The following is a 20,835-nucleotide window of genomic DNA, read 5'->3' on the forward strand; positions in this document are numbered from 1 at the left end:
TAAACTGGTGAAGTAACATTTGAAAACATTAAAATGTTTTGTTTTTCATAGTAGTCGAACTTGTTTTGTTCCCATATTTATTATACACATTATTAAAATTCAGCGTGATGAAGTTCTTTTTAGTAGTGAAAAAATCTTACTTCAGCTTATCCCAGGTATTTCTGGGGTCGCTGGAGTCTTCCAGGCTCATTTTGGTTTTGGCCGGGGGTTTAAGACCGGATGTCCTTCCTGACACCACGCGATTCTTGAGATGAAAATCTCGACCCAGAATGGACCGGGATTCGAACCTCAGCCTTCCGGGTGGGAAGCCAGCAGCTAAGCCACTGAGCTGACTACTCCACCTCTCCCTCTTTTATAGGTGAAAAGTCTCCGTAGCGTAACGGTTAGTGTTATTAGCTGCCGTCCTCGGGGGCCCGGGTTCGATTACCGGTACTGCCAGAAATTTAAGAATGGCAGGAGGGCTGGTATGTGGTTCAAATGGTACACGCAGTTCACCTCCATTGGGGGTGTGCCTGAAACGAGCTGCACCACCTCGAGATGAGGACACGAGTTTACTACTACTAGTGGTGAAAAGAAGAATCGTAATCTGAAATACGATTTGTTTGGTACCGAACAAGTTCGCCGTGCGGTTAGGGGCGCGCAGCTGTGAGCTTGCATTCGGGAGATAGTGGATTCGATCCCCACTGTCGGCAGCCCTGAAGATGGTTTGTCGTGGTTTCCCATTTTCACACCAGGAAATTGATGGGACTTTACCTTAATTAAGGCCACAGCCGCTTACTTCCCAACCCTAGACCTCTTCTATCCCATCATCGCTATAAGACCTATCTGTGTCGGTGTGACGTAAAGCAAATTGTAAAAGATTTTTTTTTTGAGTCTCGTTTCTAATATTCCAAGCGGGTTTTGGTTTCTTTATCCTACTCTCTGGTGGATATAACAATTATTAAAAAATAAATCATAGTATCCGATTAATGTCTGGCCGTTAGCGACCTAGTTAGTAGGCCTACCCGAGTCGCGAAGTGTGATAGCCGCGTGATTTTGTCGCTGGTTTCTCACCAAGGTGATCGTGGTTCGAATCCCAGCCAATGCATGTGCAATTTCTGAAATGGAATATTACGTCCCTGGAGTTCCCATGACTCTAATCACGATATCAACAGTCACGTAAAACTGCAAGTTTCTTTTATTGCCCCAGCCTAAGCAGATTACACTCTGAGCGACTTATTCTTGGTAAAGTGACCAGTTCAGTTCCGCTCTTCTTCCAGCCAACAGTACATGGTCCATTTATCAAAGTACTGTCACAGTCACATTCGTTTAGCAACACCCTTGTGTGCATCCTCGTGGTTACACCAAGGGTTTCCCATGACAATGGAGTGGTTAATTGCTTGGTTCAATTGATTCTTGTTGATGCTGTTTGTGACAATTAGTAGTATAACGTCGTAGCTACCTATCCAGTACTTCCGGATGAGATTGGGAGCAACAGATGGAGAGGATATTATGTGGAATTATTGAAATGTGGTTGTGGCGAAGTGAGATGCACTTAAGTGCTGAACAGGTTTTGAGGGAGACTAGTTCTGGCTCACGGAGGTGGATGCTTATAAGTTGGGGTATGCATTGGTTAGGGGAACGGGAGGAGGACTTGGTTTTGGCGTCTTAGGTAGTGAATTTAGTGAGTAGGGTTAACAGGATTGACTGGAGGAGACTTTGGTCCTAATGTGGTGGAGACTGGGTTACGTTTGAGAGATGAACGATGTTGTGTGGAGACTTAGAATAAGGGGAAGGGATAATAGGCTTGATATGCGCGTGGTTATTGGTGTTGGTACTTGTGTTGTGCTATAATTGCTTTCTTGATGTAAGGACAGCCAAGGAACGAACCGGCATAGTTGCCATGGCAATTAGCGCACTTCGCCTACTGCCTAGACACTGTGCAGTTTGTGTGGCGATTGTTACCTCCTCATCTGTTATCCAAGTGCTGACCACGCCATTGTTGCTTAATTTCCAAATATCTCAGGTGACTAGAGTTTCTGTATATCTAGGCAAATTGCTCTGATAGATATAGGTTGGTTTAACTGTTGTTCAAGGAACATCACCTTCATGTTCTCTTTTGGAGATCAAAGGTGGTGTGGCGTCTTTTGTCTCAATATCCTTAGACTGAGGTACAAAGAAGGACGTTCGTCGAGTCTTAGAGCAGCAAAAAAAGAGCTTTGTTTTCTACGTGGACTAAGTCATGTTAAGGACCGCCAAAGGAATGGAACATTCTTCTAATTAATCAGATTGTTTTGCTTGACAGAATGAGGTGAGCGGACATGAAATGCAGCATACACCTCGCTGTATTAATATTAATATTAATAATAATAATAATAATAATAATAATAATAATAATAATAATAATAATAATAATAATAATACCGTGTGTAGTGGCCGCGCGTGTTAACACGCTATGGCTATGGTGCCAAGTTCTGCATTCGGGAGACGAGTAGTTTTGAACCCCTCCGTCGACTATCCCGAGAATGGTTTTCTGTGGATTTCCATGCTCCTTTTTATAGACCACAGCCTATTCCTTCCACCTCCATACACACTTTCATTCACTATCATTCATTTAATTTTATTTAGCTCCTCAAATGAGGTTGCTGATAGGAAGTGCATCCAGTCATAAAAAAGACCGTAGCATATCATTTTATTTCACCTCTTCCTCGACCTCGTACCAGGAAACGGGACTAAACAGGAGACCTACAATGACGGGAAACAATTAGTACACCTCCTTAGAGTTTTTCAATTCACTCAAAATTTATTGTTGGAACAGTGCATATGGAGTACATCAATTTACTATATTTACAGATCAATAGCTCAAGCGGTACTGAGGTACCAGGTGTCGATCCATGCTGAAATACCCATATTAGTACGTGGTGTATCCTCTTTGAGCGGCAGTGCAGGCGCTGATTCTGGCATCCATTCGATCATACAGATGGAGAATACTGTCTTGGGATACATTATTCGACGTCTGTTCGACTTGTTCACGTAGTTCTGCAAGAGTTGTGTGTTGACGAGTCGCACGTATCAGTTGCTGTCCCATCATATTCCACACGTTCTCGATGGGAGACATGATGGCCAGGGAATTTGCTGCACGTCTTCCAGAGCACGTTGAGTTTCACGCGCAGTGTTTGGGCGAGCATTATCGTGTTGGAGTAACCCATCACCTTCCTGTTGCAAGAATGGCAAGATAATGGGTCTTACAACATTCTGCACGTACTGAGGGCTGATCAGCGTTCCCTCCACAAATACCAAAGATGAACGAGAGTTGTAGCTTACCGCACCCCTGACCATAAGGCCAAGTGATCCTCTGACGGCACCATTCTAGCCGTGCATATCTATGCTGTGGCGTGTGTGGAAGACGGGGTAGAGGTGTGCGTGCCTGTAGTCCCACTGCTAGTAATCGGTTGGCAACAGTTTGTGTTGACACTTCTGGGCCCACAAACCCTCTTATCTGTGCTGTGGTAGCTGTACGATCTGCCCATGCTGCCCTTGCAGTACGGCGATCTTGGCGGACGTCTGTGCTGCGTGGACTTCCAGAACGTCGTGTACGGGTGAGAGTGTTCACGTGACCATTGCAACCAGCATCGTTGCACAACTGACGCAGCACGTCCAACTAGCGTGGAAATTCTTCAAAAGGACCATCACGCCGCTCTGAAGGCCACAATTTGACCCCTGTCAAACTCGCTCAGTTGGCTGTAGGAAGCACGAATCCGTCTCCGTGGCATGGCGCCTGTTTGCTTCACACGTTTACGTCACACTGAGCCTGATGACTGTAAACATTTCCTATTAAAGGGTACACGCAGATGGCGCTCTGGCAGCTATGTCACTACGCTATCTGTTGGCGGACGACGTTGAAACCATTATCAGTACATCTACTATCCCCCAGGTAGCATCTGCCATCATCGGATCAAAATCGGTGTCGTCTTTCCAGGTGTACAAATTTTTTCCGGCAGCGTATAATAATAATAATAATAATAATAATAATAATAATAATAATAATAATAATAATAATATACGTCGGGAATGGCATCCGATCATAAAAAGTCGCTACGAAGATTCATCTCACTTCAAACCCGACCCGTAGGGAATCTGGACACGGGTTGGGCAGACATACATATGATCACATAGAAGTGATCACTAGGATACGGAAGCGCGTTGATTGGTAGTGTCCATGTAGTTATAAACCTGAAGTTAGCAGATGAGGAATTCGATTCGCACCGTCGGCTGTTCTTGCTTTCCCTATTTTCATAACGGGAAACTGGCAGGATTGTAACTCAACGAAGGCCACGCTCGCTACCTTCTCAAGCCTACGTATTTTATATACCATTAACATCAAAAACATGAATGTGTTATTGGAACATAAAACCAGTAGTACAAGATGAGAAACAACAATAATGCATTTTGTGTATACTGCCTGGAAGCCAGGTCGAGCATGGTACAGTAGGGTGGATTTAAGTGAAAGTCGTTACTGATACCCTTGGGGTTTCTTTGTGGGCGAATCTGACGATCAGTGTATTTTTCAGTCTGTGAGAGGAACTTTGTTAAGGTGGAAGGCGAGGACAATGAAAGAAAACGTGGAGCAAGCCAAAGGATATGTACGTACCTGCATAATCTGACAGAAGTACACTTAGTTTTCCAAGGGTACAGGAAATGGCACGCTTATTGATGTATAGGCCGAGGAGAGAGATGAAACTTAATCGAGAGGGAAGTTACTCTCAAGCCCCATATTATGTTGCTGTATAATTGCTCTCGATTTTCTTTTTTCTTTTTTGTTTCATGTGCCAACGAACAACGTATCTGATGGGGACAAAAATCCATTCTTATCGCCAGTTAGAACGCCTGGAAGATACGCATAGCCATTTCACGGTATGGACGGATAAGTTGCCGGCTTACTCCTAGCCATCCCCGTGCAACGATACCTGTGTTATCACTGCTGTAAAGCGGGTGGTAGCCTCCGCAGGCTGAATATTCCTGCTGTGTACATTACAATGCGAACGGACTATGTCCCCACCAGATTATTCAATTATCCTAATGAATAAGTTATGACCTAAAATGTACAATTTTGCTAATAATAATAATAATAATAATAATAATAATAATAATAAACACCCTTTATTGAAACACAGATGGGAAAGGATCGTCCGAATGGGCATTAATGTTTACTGTATTCATTAAAATATTTTATTCTTTCGTGGCACGTCGTTAGATGATGCTTGATACACCTTTTATAACATAGTACACATCCACATTTGTCACTCGGGCTGTAGAATGTTCTGAGTGAACATATCTTATGGCGGAAACTATGAACAGCGAGTCTCGTTATTATGTACCTTTGATCTTGATTCTCGTTGGTCCACGTTCTGTTCATCATGGCGTCAGTAATATAAAACTCTTGATCGATCTCTCTTCTCTTTGCTTCTCTACATTCTAATAGGCGTGTAGATGGTCCTGTAGCTTACATAACCTACAAAGATATAATTCGTTGCGTTTCACCTATGCATCTGTATTGTATTTGTTTTAAAATCACTGTGGAATTATCTGAATCACTGTTCATTGCCGCATAATTAACTCGTTGTAGGTGGCGTTCTATAAGAGGTACGATATGGCTCAGTGTATAGAGAGGATCACTGGGTGGCTGAAGAAATTCGAGAGCAGCGCTCCGTGGTGATTGAGACATCTTCACTGGATCGTATTCTCTGTGGAGAGAAAAAACTGGGTTGAAATCCTAAGGAAATCGCCGCTGTTAAGTTCGCAGCTCTTACCTCAGATTTTAACATATTTTTCTTCTAAAAATCTGCCGGAGGCCTGATGAAACCTTTAAAATGTGGTTTGATGAAACATATTTTTCTTTAACCTATAAATGAAATTGCGTATGCTTTTTAGTGTCGGGAGTGTCCGAGGACATGTTTGCTCGCCAGATGCAGGTCTTTTGATTTAACGCCCGTAGGCGATTGCGTGTCGTGAAGAGGATAAAATGATATGAAAACGATACATACAACCAGTCCCCGTGCCAGGGGAATTAACAAATTATGGTTAAAATTCCCGACCCTACCGGGAATCGAACCCGGGACCCCCGTGACCAAAGGCCAGCTCGCTAACCAACTTAACTTAGAAAACAAAGGTTTAATTGTTACTGGGTTGTTCACTGCTGGTACGGTAGCTACTTATCCGATTTCTAAGGATTTTGAAAGTTCTGTAATTACAATATAGTAGACAGTGATATCAGAGTATGAAACCTATAATATGAATGTGACGTCAAGGACGGAACGAGATTATATCATGTACGTTAAACTGTTTGGGTTCTCCCTTCCTCTTGTCTATCAGGGAATTACATGGCTTGTTTTGTGTTTGCCGGAGGCTGTGCTGCAAATTTGCGTTCACAAACAGTCTACTATGAACATCTGAGTAAACAGCCGCATGTCGATTCATATTGTGTGTGCAAGTGGTCTTGCAACACCACACTCAACTGAGCTGATGATCTTCACGCCTGTACTTTACGTCGTTAAAATCTTTTCGGGTCTTCTTTTTTAGGAAATCATTCAATGAATAAGTACGTGCGATAATGGGTCGGATTTTGAGCATGAAGTTTTCATCGTGGTGTGTTTTTAAAAAATCCCAATTTTGGTTGAACATTTCCTGGCTGAAAATGTCCAAGTCCCCAAACAGTTGCATGGGATGAGGTGTACAGTGATCGACGCTCATTCATCCGTACAAGAGTCCGATATGTTTGAACGCATCCATACATTTACATTACAATTCTTGTCAGCCGTAACTGTGCACTGAAAAGTTTGCCACGTTAACTGACTGTTTAATTTAAAAAAAAATAATGGTGTTGTTTTCTGCGACCCACTAACTACTTTTTGACGGTTTTAGAAGATGCCGTGGTGCCGGAATTTAGTCCCGCTGGAGTTATATTACGGGCCAGTAAATCTACTGACAAGAACCGGACGTGTTTGTGCACCTTCAAATACCACGGACCGAGCTTGGATCGAACATGCCAGGTTGGGGTCAGAAGGCCAGCGCCTCAACCGTCTGAGCCACTCAGCCCGGCATTTGAAAAGAAATTTAACCGAATGTGACACACACACACACACAGGTTTCAATTTTCACTTTACTGGCAGTTCGACTTAGGTGCGAACACATGAACAATGCCAATCGCCGCAAGGACTGTAGACTTGATTCCTCTCCGGACAAGACCGGTAACTCGCACAGTCAACTTACGTGACCGCTCCTCACTCGGCTCACGAATCGTAACTGTCTTCTCAACACACTACACAACCCAGCAAGACAACACAACTCAACACTAACTACTGTAAGTTCTGTTTGAGACGAGCCGGCTTTTATATATACACCTGGTGACGGGAGCTCTAGTATCATCGGGATGCGGCCAGAATACGAGTTTTCTAGTTTTACTTTCCAGAATATTCGCGGAGACACCAGCTGTAGACTATAGAAGCAAAGGTCGCCACGTACCGGAAGGTCGGTATGTAGCTCACCAGCCTGACTCACTCATTCCTTCCAGGAGATACCGGAGGGAGCTTCAAGATGGTTGACACTGGAATTACCATTTAACGGTATATATTTTTTGAATTGGCGAGAATGAATGGGTTTTGTTGTCTTCGTGATTAAATAATAATTGAAAGGTGGTTAGGATGGGTGTACACCTTTCGATGGCTTAAATGAAGTAAAATTCACATTTTTGTGGCGCAGCAAATACAAATCACATTTAAAGTATACAATTTCTGCCACGAATTTAGGTACAGATTCCACTGAACATATTACCTTAATAGCACTGGTAGGTGCAGTAATGCTGTACTGTTTCCAAAATGTATTCTACCCTATTAAAGTGGGTTCTCAATATTTTCCCCCTCAACAATTTGTAGGGTGAATGCCATACTAATTTTAGAGAAATATCCATTTAATATACACTTCTGTATATACACATACGATACATTTTTGAATTCAGGATAGAGTAAGCTTACCCCCTGCGGATGGGGGACGCACATGTAGAATACACCCGCGGTATCCCCTGCCTGTCGTAAGAGGCGACTACAAGGGGCGACCAAGGGATGATTGAATTAGAACCATGAAACTACTCTTAATTCGTACCATCCTGTGGGGAACACCATGGGTTGCATGTACTTGCGAGTAGTATCACTAAATTGGTACGAAATAGGTTTGTGATTAGTTGCAGTAAAAAGCCTGGCCTGGTGGATTCCAGTACCCGTGCGTTGTACCCATGTGAGCAACACCGCGGGTCTGGGCGTAGCCTGTGAGTTGTACCGCTATATGAGCGGCACCGTGGGTCAGCGTTGCCCCTGATTGGTACCCACTATTTGAGGAACACCACGGGAATACCGGCGCCCGTGACTAGTACACCTAGGTGAGGAACCTTACCGGTTTGCGTTGGCTATGAGTGGCGCCATTGTGTGAGAAACACCATAGGTCTTCGCTACTTTTGATCAGTACCCCAAAATCACAAATACCATGGTTCTACTTTACTCGCGATATGTAACATTCTGTGGGGCCTTAGACGTGAATTTAGCACCCATTCAGACATCAAGCATCATTGTGCTTTATAAATGGTCCCTTGGTCAGTAATACTCTAATTAACTACCTTCTTTTTGAGTCTGATCCACTGTTTTTTTTTTTTTTTTTTTTTGTAGGGTTCATGTCCATCCCTTCATTCTTCATGACAATTTTTTTTTAAATTTTATTTTGGTCAGTGGATAAATTTGATTTTTTGTTATTTCATTTCGTACCATTAGGGGCCGATGACCTCGATGTTAGGCCCCTTTAAACAACAAGCATCATCATCATCATCATCAAGAGTAAGCTTAGTCTGTTCTAAGAAGTGAAAAAACGAAAATGTGAATTTTTGATGACTTTTCACGTCCATTATTTATTTATTTATTTATTTATTTATTTATTTATTTATTTATTTACTTATTTATTTATTTCATTGTCGGTTTATAACAGGGTAGTAAACCTAAAATTCTTTGAAGTACTTATTAAATTACATTGGTACAAGTCTAGGTCTTAGTAACTAAAAATAAACTTCTTCGTAATTAAACTATTCAGTACGTACAGTAACCTGTTGACAGCTTCCAAATGATGTTAATTTTTAGTGTTGTGGCGGTGTAGCTGCAGAACGTTTTATTAATTTGGATATTGACACGTTGAAGTCTAAGTTATTGTCTTTGCTCACTGCTTCATTATAGTTGTTACATAATCTATAGAGTGGCGAATGGCTGTGGGCGGTTGTCAGAGCTGTTTCAGCCCTAAACGTTGTCGTTTAGTAATTTATGCAACTACTTGGCATCAACAATTTCTCCTTTATTTTCAAGGTTAGTCATTCCGACATTGGTTAGTACACTTTTGTATGGCACCAGAAATGGGTACAAGTCATGTATTTGGTCATGTAGGAATCTACAAAACCTTTTTGCTTTTTTATTAACTTAATATATTTATCGAACCTTGGACTCCATACAACGCTAGTATATTCCAGCTTTGTTCGTACAAAGACATTATAGAGTGCTATAGTAGTATAATTGGACAGTTCTGCGGCACCTCCGCCGCCGCACGCCTCCGCCCGCCTCCTCCTCCGCCGCCGCCTCCGCCTCCGCCGCCGCCGCCCGCGGGAAATTTGAATTTTGGCGGGAAATTTGAATTTTGGCGCGAGATTTGAATTTGTAAACAAAGCCACGTGCTTTTTGACAGCTGTCATCGACAACAACGCATCGCTAACCTCACTGCTGCCATCTTGACGGGCCTAAACCTCACTAGTGCCAACTTAACCTAACTAGCGCGAGGTAAACAAAGCCACGTGTTTTTTGACAGCCACGTGCTTTTTGACAGACAACAACGCATCGCTAACCTCAGTACTGCCATCTTGACGGGCCTAAACCTCAGTAGTGCCAACTTAACCTAACTAGCGCGAGGTAAACAAAGCCACGTGCTTTTTGACAGCCACGTGCTTTTTGACAGATTTGTAAACAAACCACGTGCTTTTTGACAGACAACAACGCATCGCTAACCTCAGTACTGCCATCTTGACGGGCCTAAACCTTAGTGGTACCAACTTAACCTAACTAGCGCGTGGTAAACAAAGCCACGTGTTTTTTGACAGCCACGTGCTTTTTTGACAGCTGTCATCCGCCATCTTTGAGCACTGTGCTGCCCTCTATATCGCAGTAGCTGCAAAATTCGTCACCTGTCATCGGCAGTGCTGTCATCTTGACGGGTCTAAACCTTAGTGCTACCAACTTAACCTAACTAGCGCGAGGTAAACAAAGCCACGTGTTTTTTGACAGCTGCCATCCGCCATCTTTAATCTATTGAGCACAGTGCTGCCCTCTTTAGCTACTTACCTTTGAAATGTGGTGGCGGATAATTTGAAAAATGCTTTTTTGACAGCAGCCATCTTGCATCGCAAACCTCAGTGCTGCCCTCTTTAGCTAGATACCTGTGGTGGCAGACAATTCCACGTGACAGCAGCCATCTTTAATCAAGAGAGCACCGTGCTGCCCTCTATGTGGTGGCGGTAAATTGAAAAATTCCACGTGCTCTTGTTTGGAAACAAACTCACGTGCTTTTTTGACAGCTGTCATCTGCCATCTTTAATCAACAGAGCACAGTGCTGCACTCTATGTGGTGGCGGCAATTTGAAAAATTCTATGTGCTCTTGTTGGGAAACAAAGCCACGTGCTTTTTTGACAGCTGTCATCCGCCATCTTTAACCAACAGAGCACTATGCTGCGGGCAATTTCGTCAGCTGTCATCCGCCATCTTTAATCCAGAGAGAACAGTGCTGCACTCTATGTGGTGGCGGTAAATTCTACGTGCTTTACAAACCTATGCGCTTTTCTGTCATCCACCATCTTTAATCCAGAGAGAACAGTGCCGCACTCTATGTGGTGGTGGCAAATTCTACGTGGAAACAAATTCTACTCGCTCTTCAGCTGTCATCCACCATCTTTAATCAAAAGAGCACCGTGCTGCCCTCTTTGTGGTTGCGGATAATTTGAAAAAAATTCAGCAGCCATCTTTAATCCAGAGAGAACAGTGCTGCCCTCTTTAGCTACTTACCTTTGAGGCGGTTAATTTGAAAAATTCTTTTCGACAAGCAGCCATCTTTAATCCAGAGAGAACAGTGCTGCCCTCTTTAGCTACTTGCCTTTGAGGCGGTTAATTTGAAAAAAATTCAGCAGCCATCTTTAATCCAGAGAGAACAGTGCTGCCCTCTTTAGCTACTTACCTTCGAGGCGGTTAATTTGAAAAATTCTAGCTGCCATCTTTAATGAAAAGAGCATCGTGGTGCTATCTTGCGAGTAATATTTTACGTCACAGCTGTCATCCACCATCTTGCATTGCTAACCTTAGTGCTGCCCTCTTTAGCTACTTACCTTTGACAAGCTGTCACCCGCCATCTTGCATCGCAAACCTCAGTGCTGCACTCTATGTGGTGGCGGATAATTTAAAAAAATATTTTTGACAAGCAGCCATCTTTAATCAACAGAGCACCGTGCTGCCATCTTTAGCTACTGCCATCTTACATCGCTTACCTCGCTGCTGCACTCTATGTGGTGGCGGCTAATTCGAACAAGTTTAATCACGCATCGGGCAAGCTAGAGTAAGCACGTGCTGTTGTGATGACGTCATTGTACATGTTTAAACCAGTTCGTTGACTAAAAGCTTTAGTCTTCCAGAAACAGTGATAGAGTGTAGAGTGCAAACATGACGAAAACATTAATAGTTGATGTGCAAGGCTTTAAAGTAAACGGAAACAAATTTGTGTTTAAAGAGGTGGCTGTGTTAGATTGCAGTGTGTTGTGGGCTCCAAAACTTGTTAGTTTAGTATTTAGTCCACCGTTCCCTTACTGTTTGCAAACAGATGAAGATAAAAAGCAGACTCAGTGGATTGAAAACAATTTAGGTTTGAAGTGGGAAGAAAAAGGAATACCTTATCGTTTTCTACCTTTAATGATGAATACACATTTGTCAAGAGCAGATCTTGTTCTTTTAAAGGGTTGTGAAAAGAAAGAATGGTTGCGTGATTTTCTACCATCATCATGTGAAGTTATCGACATGCATGAATTGGGGTGCCCATCATTTAAAACTCTTCCGAAAGAGCATAGCAGAGAAACAAGTAAACAGTCTTTACAACATGTAGGTATGCTCTTTGATTGGTTGTGTCGCAGTGCATGCCGGGAAGTGAACAACATATGTAAAGTGCAGTGTCGAAATAACCTTAGTGTAAAAGAAACATTTGTAGAGTAAAGACATCATGTCATTTCTAACAGATACTAAGTGTAACGCAGTTGAAAAGGCGATCGTAAAGTTTTATGCATGCAAAAAGAAACTAAACACTTTTACTGAAGAAGAGTTAAATGCATTACCAAAGGCATTTTTGGTTAATGTAGCTGCGAATGCTGTAAAGAAGATTTGGGAAAAGGTGCCCCGTGAGTGGACTCAAGATCCTGTTTTGTCAGAGCTTCAAACGTGTAGTTTACATCATGAACACGTGAGTTTAGCTAGAAGACCTTCTGTGAGACAGTGCCGTACATGTCAACTAATTAAACTGTATCACGGACCTAAAACTAACGAGTTGTCTTCGCTTATAAACACTTATCATGGCTGTGGAGAGAGTAAACAAGGAAAAGGTGAAGAAACGTGCTGGGAGAAAGATGAGGAAGCATGTTGGGCGTGGACTCATCAATAGAGTGATTGATCTTCTTTTCTTCGTGCTTCATCTCCCCTGCGGCCCTAGAACACATTCGCCTGATACGTAGTTACATGCTGCCTGCATAGAGTGTAGCTGTTAAAATCTGCTTCGTAAAGTTATGCTGTGTGTGTGTGTGTGTGTGTGTTATTACCTAGTGCTTTAGCTGCTCAGAAGAATATAGCAGCACTTGTCGTTGTTGGTGCAATAAAACGAAAACTGAGTGTCAAAGACCGTAACATAAACAAAGGATAAAAATGTATGTATATATATATTCTAAAATAAATATGAATTGTCAAAACATATTACAGGTGTTGTTTAATCCTACAGCATGTCCTAGTGACTTAGAAGAAAGGAAACGTAGAGGATTAAAAGAAAACACACATAAGATTTAAAGTACATCCTCTTTATTAATCCATGAATTAAAGCTGTTATTAAAACCAAGCCATTTAACATACAGTTTATTACCACGACGTCGAATAACACGTTCAACTAAATAGTGATCAGGATATTTTGTTTTCTGCAGTTCTTCGATGTAGAATCCTCCTTCAATAAGCTGTCCTCTGAGATCGCGAAGTAAATACGTAACTGGATTAGTAAGCTTAACACTTCTGATTTGAAAAATTTCAGTGCTCCAGTTAGGTGTGTATCCTTTTGCAAAGATAGACTTGTGTTTGCTGATGCGAACGAAATCACCTTCTTTAAAGCGATAGCGACGTGGATCAGCTGTTTTGATTACAAGATGAATAGCATCTAGACGAGGTGTATTCTTTGTAACAAGACGTGGCTTTGTTCCGATAGTGCGATGAGGTGTATCGTTGTAGGTAGATAAAAGTCTAGGTAGCAGATCAATCCAACGATATGAACCTTGCGCTGTAAATTCTCGCCACATCATTGTTTTGAGTGTACGATTAAAGCGTTCTACAACACTTGCCTTGAGATTACTGAACGTAGAGTAGTGTTGAATGCCAAGTAACTTGAGGTAAGAAGAAAAATCCTTGTTGTAAAACTCTTTACCTTGATCAGTTTGAAGAAGCCTTGGGCAGCGTTTCGATTCTTCAACAATATGTTTAAATGCTTCTTTAACTTGAGCTGCTGTTTTAGAACGCACGGGTTGTGCAAAAGCAAACTTTGAGTACACATCGATAACAGTAAGTAGATACTTATAGCCCTTATTACTAGAAGCATATGGAATCATTTCTACTAAGTCTGCTTACCAGAGATCATCTTTTCCTCGTGTAATAACGCGTCTGCGACAGTAGGTGCGACGTGCTGGTTTATGTAACTCATGTGCGATGTTTACCTTTACAGGTGAGATCTTCTCTTGACGAGCCATTACAAAATAATACCGGCATAACGTAGTTCTCTTTCTATTTCTAGAATTTCTGATCCGTGACCAGTGTGACCAGCCTCTTGCGATGCTCTTAAAAGTTGTAATCGTTCAACGAGTAAGTTTGGGTCATTCCAGTATCTTACATCCACATACGGCAACAAAGGCTTGTAGATAACGTCTAGACTACGTGCAGTCGGAAACAGCTTAGAAATAAACTCACGATACTTGTAACTCTTATTCGCATTTACAGCTTCTGTTCTCTTGTAATTACGTCGTGTTGCATCGGTAGCAAAAAGTATTGCTTTATACTTTTTAAGATCATCTTGTAAAATTATATCCTTGTCAGGTATTCGTGAGAAAAGAAGTTCTAAGAGTCCTTTCGTAGGTTTATAGGTAACACCTTTTACAATGAGTTTGTTGCTATTAATCTTAACATTTGAATTTCCTATCCGGAAACAGTCATCTTCGTAGCGAATACCATAGGTAGTGTCAGTTTGTCCTGTAAAAAGTTTTTCTATATAAGGTGCAAAGAGAGATCCGTAGGTATCTTGAATAAAAGTTCTAAACTGATTGCGATACTCTGGTGTAATCATAACCTCAGACAAAGATGGTAGATTTTGCGTCGATGTAGTAGGTGTTTCTGCAATAACATCTGTAGTTAAAAACTCAACACGCTTAGATGGTGATGCATCATTAAGTTCTTCTTCTTCTTCTTCCTTATCTTCCTCTTCTTGATCTACATCCTGCTTCTTCTCTTCCGTATCTTCTTCATGCTTTTCTTCTTCATGCTTCTCTTTATGATATGATGTTTGCATAGAAGCAAAACTTGAAGTAGACTGCGGTAATGAAGTAGAATTAAAAATTTCTTTGAGTGGTGTACTTAGTTGTGTTTTTAAAAATAAATCCGTGTCTGCTTGAATACGTTTAAGCTCTTTAAATTTCCGTCGAATATTGTTTCGAGCTTGGATGATATGTTTTGTGATCTCCTTGCTAGATGTTAACATGATGGTGGTTTTTAATCAAGTAGTTACTGTAATTCTGTGTTAATGCATATAAAATGATCGAAACCCATGCGATATCGTCCATGCTGTACATCACTTTCTTTATCAATAACTAAAAAGCTGTAACGGTCTAATGACCAACATTTAGCACACATACGTTTAAAGTCATCGAATGTCATATCAGTGTTAACATGATCGTTATACACATGTCGCATGTTGCGCTCATCTTGCCGAAAAAGCACAATAACATTTGCGTTGTCGCGTATCAACTGCTTGGGCACACGAGAATAGGTTCGGCACAAATAGATGCAATCAACATATTTATGTCGACCCATACTAAAGAATGCACGAATAACGTTTTGCTGTTCTGTTGCGACATCATCAAAGATCATTAGAGAATTAGGAAGCACATCGTCTGGTGATGGTACTTGCTCATGTGAATTAAATTTAAAATATCGTATTCCATCTTTAACTAGATCGTGCATTACAGTTTGTAGAATAGTATATAGCGGCTGATAGAGTGACTTTGCGAAAACGTAAATATTCTCGAAGCGTACACCATTTACAGAAGTAATAAGTGTGAGTAAAAGATTTGTTTTACCGCATCCCGACGGACCTGATATAATACATCGAACAGTAAAAGGAAACAACGTTCCATGACGTTTTCTTGTAGTTGTACTAGAACTAGGTAAGAGATGTGGTACAATGTCGGTAACAGGTAGCGTGTCTTGCTGCTTTATAATCTTCATGATAACTGAATCATAAAGTACGTAATAGTAATATATATATATTAAACGAAACAAGAGGCAACGGTTAGTTTATGATTTGCTCTTGACTAGTAAAGTCGTGTCCAGCATGGTGAAACAACGATATCCAAACGACATGAAGAAGAAGAAGAAAGTAAAAACTGTTGGATGGAAAGATGTTATAAAGGCTGCGCAAAAAGCTATTCGAGGGGAATACAATCCTCGTGTAGCTATTACTAAGGCGTTACGCGCAGCAAGAGCGAGAATTTCTCCAAAGTGCAGAGCAATATTTAGTAAACGTGCGCGAATTATTCCTGTACCAAAACGAGGAGGATTTCTTCCTGCGCTGTTTGCTGGCTTAGCAGCTTTAGGGTCATTGCTAGGTGGTGCTAGTGCTGTAGCGAGAACTGTCAAAGCTGTAGAAGAAGCGAAACAACAGTTGAAAGAGAGTGAACGTCATAACAAGACGATGGAGGCAATTGCGTTACGAGGCAAAGGTGTGAACATGAAGCTAGCGCCATACAAGAAAGGGCTTGGTATCTACATTTCTCCAAAAAACGTCTACTGAATGCACTGCCATATCGAGCTCTAACGCATGATGAAGTTTTTACGTTTGCTAAACAACTAGGAATTCATTATTTTCGAGGAGTGTATATGCGCGATCAACTACCAGCACGTCCACGTGAACGTGAAAGTGCCGTAATTAACTTGGACGACAGTCGTGGACCTGGAACTTATTACGTTGCTTATGTAAAACGTAAATCTAAAGTATGGTATTTTGATAGCTATGGAGATTTACCTCCTCCTTTTGAGCTCATACGTTATTTCGGAAGCAGTGCAGACATTGTTTACAATAAAAACCGTGTGCAAAACTTTAATACACGCATGTGCGGACGATTATGTCTTATGTTCTTATATCAAACCCAGACAGTAGAGAAAGTGTATTAGTATCTACGTGATGACGAACAGTGAAAGAACGTTTGCTGTACGTGGAGAAGGACCTGAAACAACCATCTATTTTAATCCGCCAATCGAACTTGGTTATCAGCCGCATAGTCTTGGACTAGTATCGTTTGAAAGCTACAATAAAATCTATAATGTGCGTGATGGTTTAAACAAGTTCTATTACGATGAGTATGTGCTAACACTACCCTCAGGTAGTTATACAGTAGATGATATTCACGACTATATTGAAAGTACGTTAATTGATCAGTTTGGGGAAGATAGTTTTAGTAATCATAATTACAAGTTCTCAATCACTATAAGAAACATTACGCATAAATGTGTTATTGAATCATCATTTAAGATTGACTTCAAATCACAACCTGATTCGATTGGATCACTGCTTGGATTTTCATCGAGGGAGCTCCTACCGAACGTACGTTACGAGTCTGATCAACCTATAAAACTCTTCGATGATTATAATGTGAACATTACTTGTAATATTATTACAGACTTGAATAGTAATCTACAACCTTCGCACGTCCTGCACGACTTTATTGTTACAGAGGAACGTGAATATACTATTTGTGAGAAACCAGCAGTAGTTCTTTATCATCCTGTGTCTGTAAAACACATTAGCAACATTACTCTTAGACTTGTAAATAAACATAATCAGCTTATTCATTTAGATCAGCACGCGTACGTAGCTTACAAACTACATCTTAAACCAGTATGAAAACCATCTATAAAACACGGTGTACATTCCGAAGACATACTACATGTGTGCAGAGACTCATCGAGTTAACAGATACCCATAAGCAGATACTCCAAGATTTAGGATATACACTACTACAACAGAATGGAAGAAATGCTAGACATTACGAATACAGTAGAAAGTCGTGAAGGTGTAGTACGAAGTGAGCTTCATTCCTATCAACCTTTTACGTTTGGATTAAATAACAATGATGAAATTCATTTTATTATTAATCAGCAAGATGTTTACACCTTACCACACGAAAGCTACCTCTATATTGAAGGACGATTAGAAAAGTCTGATGGAAGTGGACCAAGCACTTCACAACTAAACAACCATGCTCTAGCTTTTCTCTTTTCTGAAGCGCGATATGAAGTAAATAATGTTGAAATAGATCGAACGAAGAATGTTGGTATTACAAGCGCAATGAAACTCTACCCTTCTTTCTGTGATGAAGAAAGTAATCTTTTGCGGATGGCTGGATGGTGTCCAAAAGCTACTAACAACTGGATGATTAATGAGGATGGAACTTTTACGGGTATGTTATCACTGAAACATATTTTTGCATTCGCAGAAGACTTATCACGTATTATAATCAACGTAAAACAAGAGCTTATTCTAATCCGTGATCGAAGTGATTACAATTCTCTTAAAGCAGTAGAAACACCTGTAGAATCGAAAATAACACTGCATCGTATACTGTGGCGGATCCCACATGTAACCTTATCTGATCGTGAAAAACTTCGATTGCTCAAGATTGTAGAAAATGATACACCATTACCTATACGTTTTAGAAGTTGGGAGCTGCATGAATATCCTGTGTTACCACCTACAAACAAGCATAGCTGGGCTGTTAAAACATCACGTTTTACTGAGAAGCCCTTGTACATTATTTTTGGATTTCAAACTAATCGTAAATTCAATCACGAAAAAGATAGCTCACTGTTTGATCACTGCAAATTAAGACACGTTAGACTATATCTCAATGGAATTACGTATCCCTACGAAAACATCGACATTAACTTTGAGAAAAATAAGTTTGGGATGCTCTATGACATGTTTTGTAAATTTCAATCATCGTATTATCAGAAAGAAGATCGTCCGCTATTTACACCTCAAGAAATTAAAAATAAAGCACCGATTGTAGTTATAGATTGCTCTTATCATGAAGAATCTATAAAAGAATCTCCAGTTGATATTCGTTTAGAATTTGAAACATCTGAAAACATTCCTGCTAACACAGCAGCCTATTGTCTTATTATTCATATGAGCGATGTTACTTACCATCCGCTAACGAATATTGTTACGAGACTATAAATGAGAATAGATCTTTATCATTTTCATTAGTGTGTGCTTCGACATCGTACGCTATGGAACAAAACTGTAAATGTGCATGCTGTTTGCATGCTCATACGCAACATCTTATTTATGTTTCACGAGTGAGTGAGGCTATTAAGATGTTCTATAAACGTAGATCGTTGATGCCGAAACATCTTATTCAATACTTACCACCAGGATTTTTATATACGTACGCTGCCTCTTACGTACATAATTTTTGGGACATCCTTCCTCTACACAGTAAGATGTCAATCGAAGTAGCTTTATGCAGAACTTGTGAACGACATTACAAGCATCGAGGAGAAAATGGTGATGATGATTGGGATGGACCAAATCCGAGGATTGAACACTGTACACAGTGTATGAATGAACTTTCTCTAGTACTTCATGATGATGATGATGATGATTCCGAAAATGGATAACAGCAAGGTAAGAAGTACATGATCTTCTCTGTAAAGCATAACATACTTAGTATAATATATTTCTAAATGCTTTGTTTAATTTGAATGTGCAGGAGGCATTTCAGAAGCATACGTTGTTAAGAAGCACACCAACCTTGTCAGCAGCAAAAAACGAACACTGTTGTAGTACATTTGTAAATAAATATTTGATCGCATTCAAAAATGTTGTACTTATTGCATTGCTTTACTCCGACTTACTCTTAAGAAAAACGATCAGGTCTAAACATGCACAATGACGTCATCACAACAGCACGTGCTTACTCTAGCTTTCCCGATGCATGTTTAAACTTGTTCGAATTTACCACTACTACATTCCTTTACATCGACTTACTCTTAAGAAAACGGACAAGTCTAAACATGCATGATGACGTCATCACAACAGCACGTGCTTACTCTAGCTTGCCCGATGCGTGATTAAACTTGTTCGAATTAGCCGCCACCACATAGAGTGCAGCAGCGAGGTAAGCGATGTAAGATGGCAGTAGCTAAAGATGGCAGCACGGTGCTCTGTTGATTAAAGATGGCTGCTTGTCAAAAATATTTTTTTAAATTATCCGCCACCACATAGAGTGCAGCACTGAGGTTTGCGATGCAAGATGGCGGGTGACAGCTTGTCAAAGGTAAGTAGCTAAAGAGGGCAGCACTAAGGTTAGCAATGCAAGATGGTGGATGACAGCTGTGACGTAAAATATTACTCGCAAGATAGCACCACGATGCTCTTTTCATTAAAGATGGCAGCTAGAATTTTTCAAATTAACCGCCTCGAAGGTAAGTAGCTAAAGAGGGCAGCACTGTTCTCTCTGGATTAAAGATGGCTGCTGAATTTTTTTCAAATTAACCGCCTCAAAGGCAAGTAGCTAAAGAGGGCAGCACTGTTCTCTCTGGATTAAAGATGGCTGCTTGTCGAAAAGAATTTTTCAAATTAACCGCCTCAAAGGTAAGTAGCTAAAGAGGGCAGCACTGTTCTCTCTGGATTAAGGATGGCTGCTGATTTTTTTTCAAATTATCTGCCACCACAAAGAGGGCAGCACGGTGCTCTTTTGATTAAAGATGGTGGATGACAGCTGAAGAGCGAGTAGAATTTGTTTCCACGTAGAATTTGCCACCACCACATAGAGTGCGGCACTGTTCTCTCTGGATTAAAGATGGTGGATGACAGAAAAGCGCATAGGTTTGTAAAGCACGTAGAATTTACCGCCACCACATAGAGTGCAGCACTGTTCTCTCTGGATTAAAGATGGCGGATGACAGCTGACGAAATTGCCCGCAGCATAGTGCTCTGTTGGTTAAAGATGGCGGATGACAGCTGTCAAAAAAGCACGTGGCTTTGTTTCCCAACAAGAGCACATAGAATTTTTCAAATTGCCGCCACCACATAGAGTGCAGCACTGTGCTCTGTTGATTAAAGATGGCAGATGACAGCTGTCAAAAAAGCACGTGAGTTTGTTTCCAAACAAGAGCACGTGGAATTTTTCAATTTACCACCACCACATAGAGGGCAGCACGGTGCTC

At 41.0% G+C, this 20,835-nt stretch overlaps 1 protein-coding gene across 1 annotated transcript in view; it reads left to right on the forward strand.

Annotated features, from left to right (window-relative positions):
• The window catches only part of LOC136866023 (ankyrin repeat and SAM domain-containing protein 1A), an 878,495-nt gene that overhangs the window by 343,403 nt on the left and 514,257 nt on the right, over window positions 1-20,835 (forward strand). The window lies entirely within an intron of this gene.

Source organism: Anabrus simplex, chromosome 3, assembly GCF_040414725.1.
Source record: "Anabrus simplex isolate iqAnaSimp1 chromosome 3, ASM4041472v1, whole genome shotgun sequence".
Taxonomy (NCBI): Eukaryota; Metazoa; Arthropoda; class Insecta; order Orthoptera; family Tettigoniidae; genus Anabrus; species Anabrus simplex.